This window comes from Phascolarctos cinereus, unplaced genomic scaffold (genome assembly GCF_003287225.1).
Source record: "Phascolarctos cinereus isolate Bilbo 61053 unplaced genomic scaffold, phaCin_HiC Scaffold_5;HRSCAF=322, whole genome shotgun sequence".
In the NCBI taxonomy this organism is placed as follows: Eukaryota; Metazoa; Chordata; class Mammalia; order Diprotodontia; family Phascolarctidae; genus Phascolarctos; species Phascolarctos cinereus.
In genome coordinates this window covers 70,829,682-70,843,397 of record NW_027555958.1, presented here as the reverse complement: position 1 = coordinate 70,843,397, position 13,716 = coordinate 70,829,682, and positions in this window count along the sequence as shown.

Genomic DNA, 13,716 nt, shown 5'->3' with positions numbered 1-13,716 from the left:
AATTTTAAGAATTACAAATATCATCTTCCCATGTAGGGCTATAAACAGTTCAGCTCCATTGAATCCCTTATGTTTTCTTTCTTTCTTTTTTTTTTAAACCTTTTTAGGTTTCTCTTCAGTCTTGATATTTGAGATCAAGTTTTGTTCACTTCTGTTCTTCTACTTACAAAAGTTTGAAATCTTTCTATTTCATTGAATGACCTTTTCACCCCCTGAAGTTAGGCTTAAATTTGCTGGGTAGGTGACTCTTGATTGTAGTCCTGGTTCCTTTGCCTTCTAGAATATCATTTTCCATGACCTCCAATCCTTTAATGTTCCAGCTGCTAAGTCCTGTGTAATCCTGATTGTGGCTCCCCAATATTTTTGAATTGTTTCTTTCTAGCCGCTGTGGTAATTTTCCTTGACCTGACAGATGTATAATTTGGCTATAATGTTTTTTGGAGTTTTTGTTTTAAAATATTTTTCCTGAAGTGATCCCTGGATCTTTTCAATGCCTATTTTGCCGTCTGATTCCAGGATAGCAGGGCAGTTTTCTTGATAATTTCTTGAAAGATGCTGTCTAGGTCTTCCATCTGATTTTGGCTTTCAGGTAGTCCGACGGTTCTGACATTGTCTTTCCTGGATCTATTTTTTGTTTTTCTAATGAAGTACTTTACGTGTTCTATTTTTTTTCATTCTTTTGAATTTGTTTGATTGATTCTTGATGTCTCATGGAGTCATTAGCTTCCATTTGCCCAATTCTAACTGTTAAGGTGTTATTTTCCTTAGTTAGTTTTTGTACTTCCTCTTCCATTTGGCCAATTCTACTTTTTAAGCAGTTGTTTTCTTTGTTCAAGCTGTTGAACCTTTTTTGATAATTCTCTTGCGTCTCTCTCATTTCTTTCCCCAATTTTTCTTTTACCTCTCATGCATAATTTTTTAGCTCCTCTTTGAGTTCTTCCATTAGTTCTTTCTGGTCTTGAGACCACTTCCTGTTTTTGTTTGGAGGTTTGTCCACAGGTATTTTGGTATTGTTATCCTCTTCTGAGTTTTTTGTCTTGATCTTCCCTGTCACCATAAGTTTCTATGGTCAGATATTTTTGTTGTTGTTTTCGCTCATTTTTTTTTGTCTTTTTCCTTTCTTTTAAATTTGAGCTATGCTCCCCACATGGATGGGGCACTGTCTCAGGTTTCTTGTGCTACAGGCCAAGTGTTGCTACACTGATGTTGCCCTGAGGCCCACAGGAGATCTTCCTGTCTGGTGTGGGCCTGAGGGGATGGGCTCAGGGGTGCTTGGCACAACTGGAGGCCATAGGGCCTTACCTGGCAGCTTACCTCATGCTGATCCAGGGTCCCAGTGCTGGTCTATGGAGTGTTGAGGGTGGTGGGGATGTTTCTGCATTTCCCTGGGGCTATCCCAAAGGGCATGGCTATCACTGGAGGCTGCTGGTTTGCCAAGGGCCATGCTGAAGCATGTGACAGTTGCCTCATCCTGATGGCTGCCTGTCTGCTCAGGCACCCATAGGATTGGTGTCTACCTGTTTGCCCAGGGCTGTGTTGAAGCATGTGGTGATTCTCAGATCTGCAGTCTGCCTGTTTCCCTGGCTGTGCTAAAGCATGTAGGGATGTGGTGTAGAGGGGGTCCTGGTGTTAGTGTTTGCCTGCTCCACCACACTAGGGCTCAGGATCTCCTACTGGTTTGCTGAGGTGGGGCTTGCTGCTGGATTGCTGGGGATACCTCCTATCCTGGACTGTGCTCCATTTTTACCTAAGTGAACAGACCCTTTCTGCCAAACTTCTAAGTTTCTTGGGCTAAATGATTGTTTCACCCCATCTTTTGCTGGTTCTGCTATTTTTTAATGGTTGCTTGGAGGTGAATATAGGAGAGTTACAATGATTTACTGGTTATTCTGTCATTTTGGCTCTCAGAAGTCTCCCTGATGTAGACACTTTATAAGATCTTGCCCACCAAATTTTTCCTTTTCAGTCTGTTGGCAAAGGAATTCTCTAGAAAAGGAAAACTCTATGGAAATTCTAAACATATTTCCTTAAGTAGATGCATGTGTTTACTTAGCACAAAGATTTTGGTAGCAGTAGCATTTGCATATCATTTTAATGTCACAACAGTCCTAGAGATATTGTCATTCCCATTTAGCAAAGGAGGAAACAGTCTTACAGTGATTTGCCCAAGGTCTCATAACTAGTAAGGATTACTAGTGAAATTTGGGTCCATTTCTTTCTGACTTCTAGTCTAACATTCTCTCAGAAAGAAGGAGAGAGGCACAGGTAAAAGTTGGAGAGATGAATTGTCGATTTGGGGAGTAGTTGGCATTTTTGTAATGCTAATTATTTTTTACAAATTGCCCAGAAAGATACAACAGTATTGAAAAGGAAAATATTTCTGCATATATGTTTACGATCTCTCTAAGTAGACTTCATATCACTTGGGAGCTGATTTTTACTGAGAATAGGTGATGCAAAGCCAGTCATAAAGTAAATAAATTGAGTTATTCTCACATAGATGAATTTTGCGTGAACATACCCATAATGGCTTTTTTTTTTACAAAGCTCTCCCTACATTTAATACTCTCATAACACTAAGTGATGTAGTATACAGATATGAAATAAATGTATTCCCATGAAAAATATATTAATTATATTGGATATATTTTAAGCTACAAAATCTTCTTTGCATGCTAGTCGATTGGTAAACAAATTGTTCTTCTTTCACAGATAAGTATACAAGCATAAACATAATTCAGAATATATCTCTTTATTTTATTCCAATGTAAATAATAACCAATCGTTTAATGCTGGAGAGTCCTTAATGGGAAAATATTTTTTTGCTCTCCAGAAAATCCCTTCTGGGTATTTAAAAAGTTATAAAAGTAGAACAGTATCTACTCCTACTTCTTTTGACACGCTGATCTCTAAGGGGAGACTGAGAAGGAAGACAACAGAAAATTTAATTCTAATCCACAAAAAAAACTGTTGCAAAATTTTTCATGTTTAAAAAATGTGAATTTTTGTAACAGAAGCATCTTGAACCAATAGATACAGTGCTGTGTTTGAAGTCAAGAAGGCCTGGAATCAAATCCTACTTCTGACATAAGCTATATAAGCCTGAGAATTGTAATATTTATGTGCCTCAAGCAACAATCTGGCTTTCAAGCATGGGTTGGATTATATGGCCTCTGAGAATCCTTCCAGTTCTGTGATTATGTAATAGGTTTAAAAAGTAGATATTTCTTTCTCTGTACTTCACATGACATGTGAAGGCTACCTAGCATCAGTAGGGCACCAGTTTTATTTCTATTAGGAGTGATCTAGATATATCCTCATTCTTGATTCTCCTGGACACATATTTGGACTGTAAAATACAGGATTCTAGAACATCAGTGTTGGAAGTGACCTTAGAAATCATCTGTTCGATGAAGAGGTAAACAGGAAAGAGGGCATTTTACCAAATTCATACCTTTATTGGCATAGTTAGCATCTTATTTGTCCCTTATTTCTGTTATTATATCATCCAAGTATGTGTGTGTGTGTGAATTCCTCATATTTATGTCTCTATACTTTATACATGAATACACATATGTATATACAAACATACATATATGTATATGTATGTACATGTATTTATATACACATACATATTTTTCTAGTATGTGTGTGTGTGTGTGCGTGCGCATATAATTTGCATCTATATCTGTAACAGTGTTTCCTAAACTGTCCCCAAATGATAACCCAAATATCATTAATAGTGGACCAAATATCTATGGTCACATATGCCGTTTCCTTCATCATCATCTTAATTCTATGAGTCTTCTTCCTTTATCATTACTTTTGCATACTTCAGATATGGATGTCTTTTCTGACAGTACCAAGAAATGTTTCATACTTAGGAGGGTCTTCAGTGACCATCTAATCCAACTTGCACTGGAATAAGAATCATAGCATTTATAAATTATTTTGTATCATATTTTTCTCTTTTACCAAGTCCCATTCCAATATTTCTTCGTGGCATAAAGGTAACCCAGGTCTCTTGAAGTTAATACTAGCATATTGTACACTCTTATTGAATTAAACATTTCAGTGCCCACTCTGTGCCATGTATTGTGCCAGGCAAAATGAAAAATAAGCTCCTGAATATAAGGAACTTGTATTCAACTGAGTACCCAGGAAGCAAAATAATTGGTAGAGATGTAATAGGCTAGAGGTATGGAATGTTACATACTCTGTCAAGTAAAATCAATGTGTTTGATCATTTTGCTTAACTAATTTCAAGGGAAGGAATAGATGGTACTATTAGTTGGATGATTATTTAGAGATGACTATGGTGTAAAAAGCAAAATACATTCAGTAAAATACTTTTTTTAAAGGAGGACCAGTCAGGTAACAAGAGCAAGGGATAACTGAAAGATTGCCTTCATACTCCATTGGTACCCATGCAATAGTAAGTAATCTATAGCAGAGGCATTAAACATGCAACCTGTGTAATTGGAAAATATTTAACTAAAAAAAATGTAATTGGAAAATATTTAACAAAATAAACAGAAAATAGAATGGAACATAGATAATATCAATATGCATCCCAAAGGGATCCTTCTATATGGTTTAGTGTCACTGGTTTCTATTTGAATTTGATACCATTGATTGACAGGAAGAGCCCCAAAATATTGGGAGGGCCCCATGAGGAGAATTAATGGGAAGAAGTGGACATGAGTTGCAGAGATTGAGAAAGCATGGATAGCTTTTTAGCTATGTTTTTGGAGAAGTAGCTATATCCACGTAATCACAGATTCATGAAAGTACTCACATTATAGTTACTTATATGCATGTATTATTTCTTTTGCTAGCTTGATTACACGTTTTGTGACAGCAGGGGTCATGTTTAATGAACTTTGATACTACTGTAGCAACTGGAATAGTAATTTGCACGTAGTTGCTTATTGAATGAATGAGTTAAATAACAATGACTAACATTATATAAGGCTTTGAATTTTATGAAATGAAATTTTACAAACACACGTATAATTATACAATATTATGTATTGCATAATAAAATATATAATTCTATTATATGATATATATATAATATATAAACATATACGTATATACTCATTCAACCTTGTAACAATCCTAATATTATTAGATCTATTGGTATCACAATATCCCTAAAAGAGGCTACTGAGAGATTGTGACCTGTCCCTGGTCACATAGCTCATGAATTTCAGTACTTAGATCTCATTGCTCTCACAGGGAAGTTGGAGAATGATGCAAATATCCTATACTTACTCTTTGGTAGGCAAGTGCTTTCAAGTGTATCTGATGTTAAAATCACAGGGAAGGGGATCATCTCACCAAACTCAAGGTCCCCTTTTCACTTCATGTAGTAAGGGTAATATTATCAGTCCCTAATTAGCTACCAGAAAAAAAAACCTGCTACTTTCAAAGAAAGCAAATTCAACCTTTAGTTATCCCAGTCAGCTGTTTTTAAAAGTCAAGTAACATGACAGCTCTATAGGACTTTTCAGTTCTATCTTGGGCATTTAATCAATCATCACATATTTATTGAATTCCTTCCATGTCTCATGAACTACACTTGGCCTTGGACACAAAAATATAAAAGTGAGATAGTCCTTGCCTTCAAGGGGCTTACATTATACTGATGACTCAAAATGTACTTATAGGCTTAGATTTGTGAAGTTAGTTGCCCAAGAGAATGAATATTCTCCAAGTTTCCAAATTTCCATGTCGATATTACCCCAACATAAACTCCCATTTAATAGTCAACCTTTGCCTCTGATGCCAGAGGCATCACTACTTGAACTTACTTCATAGTTTGAGCGTTGCTTCTCTGCATCCATCTGCTTGGAAAATAGACCTTTGCTATTTGCCTTTCTCTTTGTGAATCTACACATGGTCAGGACTTTCAGACTTGCCTTTTGAAAGCCACCCAGAGTATGGACAATTTTTCTGAACTATGGGTTATCATTTGGGGACAGTTTAGGAAACACTGTTACAGATATAGATGCAAATTATATGCGCGCGCGCACACACACACACACACACACACACACACACACACACACCCTCTCTCCATCTCTGTCTCTCTATATAGATATAATATACATATATGTATACGTAGAGATCAGTAGAATACATATTAAATCAGAGTATAGCCATACTGCATAAAATATAGGTTCAAAAAGCATTTCCTAAATCCCAACTAACAATATTTGAAAAGGTAAATGCAAAATTAAGTTCTCACTTTGTGTCGCACCTGTCGTGTTCATTAAGATACCTTTTGATTTTTTTAAACTCAAAGACAGAAACAAATATACAATGATTCATTAGAAAACTATGAAGTTGGGGGGTACTTCCCTCAAGATGTGATATTGTAGTAGTATGCATTGTCCTGTAAGGAAAGTGAATAATATCTCAAAGTATAAACTATAGCTATGTGTAGGAAGTAAAGCTTCACCAAAGAAAAACATGTTAATAGCCATATGTTTTCAATTATTGAATCAAAGCAGGAATGCCATTTTCTACATTGCATAATTTTTGTCAACATGCATTTTTCTCACCAACTTAACTATTCTGTATTCAGTTATTAAGGGAATATTGTCTCCCTTCCTTTTGTTCTGTGAGCTCTCCTTAAGCATAAGGGGAGGTAAACACACTCAGTGAGATAAAAATAACCTCTGGTGTACTTTATGACATTCAGCTGTAAGAAGTCATGATAAAAATTTTCCCAGTGGAATGTACCACAGTTATTAAACTAGCTCCATAGTGATTCAAATCACAGGATTTTAGTATAAAGGTGAAAGAGGACTAATAATATACCCTTGTCATTACACTCAGAAGGTGGTGACAATGCTATTTATTTGAGTTATTTGAAAATATCCTTTGGTCATTCCCCAATTGATAAATGGTCAAAGGATATGAACACACAGTTTTCAGATGAAGAAATTAAAGCTATCAGTAGTCATGTGAAAACATGCTCTAAATCACTATTGATTAGAGAAATGCAAATCAAAACAACTCTGAGGTACCACATCACACCTGTCAGATTGGCAACATGACGAAACAGGAAAATGATAAATGTTGGAGAAGATGTGGGAAAATTGGAACACTGATGCATCGTTGGTGGAATTGTGAAATGATCCAACAATTTTGGAGAGCAATTTGGAACCATGCCCAAAGGGCTATAAAAATGTACATACCCTTTGACCTAGCAATACCACTGTTAGGTCAATATCCCAAAGAGATCATAAAAATGGGGAAAAGGACCCACATGTACAAAAATATTTATAGCAGCTCTTTTTGTGGTGACAAAGAATTGGAAATTGAGGGGATGCCAATAAATTGGGGAATGGCTGAACAAGTTGTGGTATATGAATACTATTGTGCTATAAGTAATGATAAGCAGCAGACTTCAGAAAAACCTGGAAAAACTTGCATGGTCTGATGCTGAGTGAGCAGAATTAGGAGAACGTTGTACAAAATAACAGCCTCATTTTGTGATGACTAACTTTGATAGACTTAGCTCTTCTCAGCAATGTAAGGATGTAAGACATCGCCAAAATTCTCATGATGGAAAATGCTATCCACATCAAGAGAAAGAACTAGGAAGTTTGAATCTAAGGGGATCGAAGCATACTATTTGCTCTTTTTTTTTCTTCTGTTTTCTTTTGTTTCTTCTTTCTTATGGTTCTTCCTATTGGTTATAATTCTTCTTTATAACATGAATAATGTGAAAATATGCTTAATAGGAATCTATATGTAGACCCTATATCAGTTTGCACACCATCTTGGGGAGGGAGCTGGGAAGGGAAGGGGAAAAAATTTAAAACCCAAAAGTTCATATAAGTGAATGCTGAAAACTAAAAAGAAATTAAGAAATAAAAAATATCCTTTAGTACCAGAGAGACACTGTGGCATAGTGGACATTGTCCCATACGTAGTCTCTTGAAGAATTTCTAAAACAGTACATGACATAAAATAGGTCCCATTTATATTGCACCATTGAGTTACAAAAATGCTTCTCCTAGATTATCTGGTATCATCCTCAAAACAGATATTTGAAGAAGTTACTAAAAGTAGAAAGGCTATCTAGATTGTTGGACAGATGGACATCATGTCATCTTCTACTTATTTCTCTGAGTCCTTCCCTCTGGAGACAGGAAAAATAAAAGCTTACTCTCTTTCCATGGGGTAACCCTTCAAATACTTGAAGGTAGCTATTATTTAACCCATTTATCTGCCTCTTTCTTAAGCCAAATGGTCCCATTTTCTTCAAAGAATTTTTATGTGGCAGGATCATTAAGTGAGGAGTGTCCCAAAAAGATGAGGCTTCAAGTTAGTGCTATAGGAAAATAGACCTGCTTTGCTCTGCCTTTATTGGGACAATCTTCAGCTAATGATCACTATGATAATGATGAACATTTTATTTTGTCAATTCCTTAAGTAGTAAATATTAATGCTGATATTATTAAATAGCATGATATATAGATAGAAAAGTCATGTCAGCGTGAGGAAGAGCTAGGTTCAAGACCCACTTCTGACGCATGCTGACTGTGTGACCGTAGACAAGTCATTTAATTTGTCAATGTTCTGGGCAACTCACTAAGAGTGTACCTTGAAATAATGTGTCAGCCTGCATTGGTAGAGGGAGTTTTCCCACCCAGAAGTTCCCTTATTACACACCAGAAGCTCACTATATTTCATTGACTGACAAGTGACAAAAAAAAAAGTATAGAGTTTATTGGTTCAATTGGCAAAGCTTTCAAAATATGGAAACCTGATGAAACAAATTAAAATCATAAAACCAAAATCATAGGAATAGATTAAGTTTTATGTCATCCCAATCATCCCATCTGCAACTGGAGTTGCCCCTAAGATGATTTCAATGAGCCTACTGAAAATGCACTTACATCCCTATAATTGTATTCAATGACAAACCTCAATTATTTTACCTACTTATATAATATTTTACAGAATATTAAGTATAAAAGATTGCTATCAGATAGTAACTTTTCCTCAAATCAATTCTATCTGTAACCCTGATTAAAAAGGTGAGAATAAGATAACAGTGAGAATGAGAATACCATTCATCCAAATGTTGTTGTTGAATCACTTCTTCATATCCCCATTTGGGGTTTTCTTGGCAAAGATATATGTTGAATATTAAATATAAATAATAATAATATTTCCTTTTATCTTCATAATATTAGATATAAAAGAATAATAAATATACAATGGTAAAAGAAAAATAATAAGCAGAACAGTAACTTAACTCAGAACCATTTCTATCTATGCATCATTTTAAAAAGATGAAGAATGAGATAAATAACAATAGTAATATTAATAATATCTATACCAACAACAACAAAAATTAAAATTGCACCTAGCACTTATGTGACACCTTAACATTTGCAAAATGTTTTACATGTGTTGTTTCATTTATAAATGGATAGTAAGTGTTAAAACAAGTCTTGAACTTAGGTGCTTCTAACTCCAAAGGTAGTTCTCCATTCACATACTATAATACTATTTATATGTATCCCTATTAAATTTAATATTCCTAGGTAAAGAGCAACATCTTACACTGTATACCAGGATAAGGTCAAAACAGGTTCATGATTTACACATAGATGGTGATACCATAAAAAAATTAGGAGAGCATGTAATAGTTTACCTGCCAAGCCTATGGAAATGGGAAGAATTTAGGACCAAACAAGATATAGAGAGCATTACAAAATGTAAAATGGATAATTTTGATTATATAAAATTTTAAAGTTTATGCACAAACAAAACCAATGCAACCAAAATTAGAAGGAAAGCAGAAAACTAGAGGAATTTTTTTTGCACAAATATCTCTGATAAAGGCCTTATTTCTCAAACATAGAGAGAACTGAGTCAAATTTATAAGAATACAAATCATTCCCCAATTGAAAATGGTCATAGCCTTTGATAAATGGTCAAAGGCTATGAACAGGCAATTTTCAGATAAAGAAATCAAAACTATTCATAGTCATATAAAAATACTTTAAATCTCTATTGATCAGGGAAATGCAAATTAAAATAACTCTGAGGTACTACCTACACCTATCAGATTGGCTAATATGATAAAAAAAAAAACCAGATAATGATAAATGTTGGAGAGGATGTGGGAAAACTAGGAAACTGATGTACTGTTAGTGGAATTGTGAACTAATCCAGTCATTCTGGAAAACAATTTGGAACTATGTCTAAAGGGCTATAAAACTGTACATACCCTTTCATCTAGTAATACTACTTATAAGTTTATATCCCACGGAGATTAAAAAAGGCAGGAGGGAAGGACCTGCCTATACAAAAATATTTATAGCAGCTCTTTTAGTGGTGGCAAAGAATTCGGAAATTGAGGGGATCCCCATCAATTGGGGAATGACTTAACAAGTTGTGGTATGTAATTGTAATGGGATATTATTGTGCTATAAGAAATGACAGGATGATTTCAGAAAGACCTGGAAAGACTTACATGAACTGATGCAAAGTGAAGTGAGCAGAACCAGGAGAACACTGAACATATTAACAGCAGTATTGTATGTGCAATATGAAGAACTGTGAATGACTTAGCTATTCTCAGCAATACAATGATACAAGACAATCCCAAAGAACTCTCATGATGAAACATGCTTTCTGCCTCCAGAGAAAGTTCTGATATTTACCAAAGCATACTATTTATGTCTTTCTTTCTTTTTTTCTTCTTTCTTTCTTTCTTTCTTTCTTTCTTTCTTTCTTTCTTTCTTTCTTTCTTCCTTTCTTTCCTCCTTTCTTTCCTCCTTTCTTTCCTCCTTTCTTTCCTCCTTTCTTTCCTCTCTTTCCTTCTTTCTTTCCTTCTTTCTTTCTTTCTTTCTTTCTTTCTTTCTTTCTTTCTTTCTTTCTTTCTTTCTTTCTTTCTTTCTTTCTTTCTTTCTTTCTTTCCTTCTTTCTTTCTTTCCTTCCTTCCTTTCCTTCATCTTCTGTACAAAATGACTACTATAGAAATGTTTTACATGATTGCATATGTATAACCTCAGATTGCTTATAATCCGGGGTGGGAGGAAGAGATAGAATTTGGAACTCAAAATTTTTAAAAATATCAAAAATTATTTTAACGTGTAATTGGGGGAAATAGAATATTGTTAGTTTTTTAAATGAATGTTAAATTTAACACTCATTGATTTAGCCCAATATTATTATCTATCTCATATTGTGCTGCCTGTCTGTGAGATATTAATTCAAGATCCTCACTTCCTTACCAATACCCTCATCAACCATACCCTCAATACATATCTATGTCATCTTCATAAAAATATTCTTTTTTATAAATGGAAAAGCAAACATATAAGGAGCAGTTATCAGTATTCTCTTATTCACCATATTGTTGTTGTCTGAGACTTTGAGACAATGTCTGAGACTTTTCAAAACTCTAGCATTTCTCCCTCATTTAGAAGACACTTATTAATTGATCATGCAACACTTCCCCAGTAGGTGAATTCTAGCATAGATCTCCTCTATATTACTAGTTCTAATCCAGCTGCTTTCCCCATCTTTGTCCTTTGTCTTCTATTCATTGTTCTTCCATTTTGATCTATAAGTGCCAATGAGATGATTATATTTAGTTACATATCTCACAAAGCTTTTTAAAAAAACTGGTTTGAAGTTTAAAAAACTGTTTCTCCGTGATTTATAAAACAATGTTGCTTATAATTTTCCACCATCCTTTTTTTTAAGTTTTATTGATGTGTTTTGTTTGCTAATTTTGGCATAACAATTAACACCAAGAAAACAGGTGCTCCATCAGCCACCACCACACCATGGAACCATCAGTTACAGGAAATGGAGAAATTTTGAATGCTGTGGCTAAGTTCACTTACCTTGGTCGTGTACTTTCCAGGAATGTACACATCGATAATGAGGTTGACGCATACATTGCCAGAGATAGCTCAGGGTTTGGAAGACTCCAAAGGAAAGTGTGGGAGAAAGGTATTAGATTATTTATGCTATCTGCCTCCAGAGAAAGGTCTGGAATTTATGGAAGCATACTATCTTTCTTTCTTTCTTCCTTCCTTCCTTTCTTTCTTTCTTTCTTTCTTTCTTTTGTTTGTTCGTTCATTCTTTCTTTCTTCCTCTCTCTCTCTCTCTCTCTCTCTCTCTTCCTTCCTCCCTCCCTCCCTTCCTTCCTTCCTCCCTTCCTCCCTTCCTCCCTTCCTCCCTTCCTTCCTTCCTTCCTTCCTCCCTCCCTTCCTCCCTTCCTCCCTTCCTTCCTTCCTTCCTTCCTTCCTTCCTTCCTTCCTTCCTTCCTTCCTTCCTTCCTTCCTTCCTTCCTTCCTTCCTTCCTTTTTTCCTCTGTCTGAAGCTCTACAGAGCCATTGTCTGACCTCATTGTTGTATGCCTGTCAAACCTGGACAGTCTATCAGCACCATGTCAGGAAACTGATTCATTTCCATTACAATGGTCTTAGGAGAATATCATCTGACAGGATAAGATACCACAAACTGAGGTACCTTCTTGAACTAAACTGCCAAGCATTCAAACTCTACTCCAGATAGCACAACTCCAATGGGCTGGTCATGTTGTTCAAATGCAAAACATACACTTTCCAAAAAGACCATTTTATGGAGAACTCACACAGGGCAAACATTCACATGATGGTCAGAAGAAGTGATACAAGGACACTCTCAAGATCTCTCTGAAGAACTTTGGAATTGATTGTGTGACATGGGAGATTCTGGCACAGGACAGCTGAGCATGGCATGCCCACATCAGAGAAGGTGCTGTGCTCTATGAGCAAAGCAGAATCAAAACAGCTCAAAGGCAACACAGGATGTGCAAATTTAGAGAATCCTCCCCAAATGTTCACACAGACTATTTGCACCCAACCTGTGGTAAAGCATTCCAAGCTCGTATTAGTCTGATCAGCCACAGTCAGACACACTGAAACTTGACTCTAGCCTAGTGATGTCATTTTGGTCCTCTTCAAGAATGAAGAACAACCAGCCAACCACCTAACATACATACATTTACAGGTTCCTCCCACTTCCTAAGAGGTCTTTTGTAACATAGAAAAAAGTTAAGTAAAGCTAATAATACAGTGACCTTATCTGAAAAGTACAAGCAACACATTCTAAACTCTGTGTTTTTTGCCTTCTTTTAACAAATTTAGATGAAAATGAAGTTCAACTGATCCTCACTGCCTCCTGTTTTCCTTCCATGTTTGCATATACCTCTTTAAGATTTATTTAACTTGCATGTATTCTAAACTGGTGCTGCCTTTTGCTTCCATATCTCTCAGGCAAGTAAGTTAACTGTTTGCTAAGACAATTTTTAGGTGTTTTCTGCCGTTGCTATCAAATCACCACTATCATCATTAGTTTGCTTGGTCATTTTCCTTTAAATTACTCTTGTGTACTAAGACTATTTTAAAGTAGTAAATCAATTTTATACTTGTATTTTCAAGCAATTGTGTTGCTGTTTTTCAATGGTATAATACTCTTAATTTAATAATAGAATCTTTTACTGCCATAGATTCTAAGCCTTTCTCCCTCTATTATAACTGGTAATTCAACTGAGCCAGTTGCAAGGGTGTGTCTTCTGTCACTGCAACATAGGATTAGGAGAATCCTTTGAGAGGTCACCTAAACCAGCTCCCTGACTCAGAGAATGATACAGCATACCTAATTCATCTAAAGCTGGTGAAGAGA